The sequence below is a fragment of the Myotis davidii genome, unplaced genomic scaffold, assembly GCF_000327345.1.
Source record: "Myotis davidii unplaced genomic scaffold, ASM32734v1 scaffold18, whole genome shotgun sequence".
Lineage (NCBI taxonomy): Eukaryota > Metazoa > Chordata > Mammalia > Chiroptera > Vespertilionidae > Myotis > Myotis davidii.
In genome coordinates, this window is record NW_006292696.1 from 10,573,430 (window position 1) to 10,574,243 (window position 814).

Here is an 814-nt window from a genome sequence, read left to right on the forward strand (position 1 = left end):
AATGGCACGCTAGCCAATCCGGCCGCCGCAGACACCTGGCCCGGGCCAGGATTGGTGCGCGCAGCACGTCCTTCGCCCTCCTCTTCATTGAAGACACCTTGGAAAATTCTCCAATAAGAGACGCTTAGTGGGAGGGGGCGTGGTCTCGAGGGGCGGAGACTTGGCCTCCTCTCTACAGACCTGTCCTCTTTGGTCCGCGGGGGCCATCCATCAAATGAGCTGCACCAATTAGCGGCGACAAAGCTCCCCTTGCCTAGCAGGAAGGCCCCGCCCTCCGATATATTCCTCGGGAGGCCCGTCGCGGTCCCTTCGGCTCCAAGCGGACCCCGAGGAGGGCAGTGTCGTCTGGGCGGCGCTGCGGAGACCTCCACCCAGGACAGCTCCCCCTCCCCGGGCCTGTGCCCTCTTGCCCGCGAGTCCCCGCTCCTCTAGGACTTCTCGGATCTGATATCGTGGGCGGAGGTGCGAGCAGGCCCGGGGAGGGAAGATTCCAGCGAAGGAGCCGCATTCGCGATCAAGGTGAGCTGGGCCTGCGGGGCTGGCATAGCGGGCGGGGAGGGAGCCAGGCTGGGGCACGGGATGGGGGGTGAGTCTGGCCGCGTCCTTCCCCTCGGGTAGCTAATCCGCTGCTGTCAGCAACAAGTCCGGGCGAGTCCGAGCCCCGAGGGGCGGGGCCAGGTCCGACTTGTCTCAAATCCGCGGGGTCCAAGTGTCAGAGCGGGCGAGCGGGGTCCCAGGGACCCGCCCGGGGCAGAACCTTCAAGTTAGTGGCTCGTCATCCGCGCCCCCCTTCCCGAACTCGGCGCTGAAGGTC

General features: G+C 66.6%; 1 protein-coding gene across 1 annotated transcript in view; it reads left to right on the forward strand.

Moving 5' to 3' along the window:
* Nucleotides 1-278: 278 nt before the first annotated feature.
* The window catches only part of CCNG1 (cyclin G1), a 5,829-nt gene continuing 5,293 nt past the window's right edge, over nucleotides 279-814 (forward strand). Inside the window, exon 1 of the mRNA XM_006766327.2 lies at nucleotides 279-519. The gene's annotated coding sequence lies outside the window, so the exon portion shown is untranslated. The remainder of the gene's footprint in view (nucleotides 520-814) is intronic.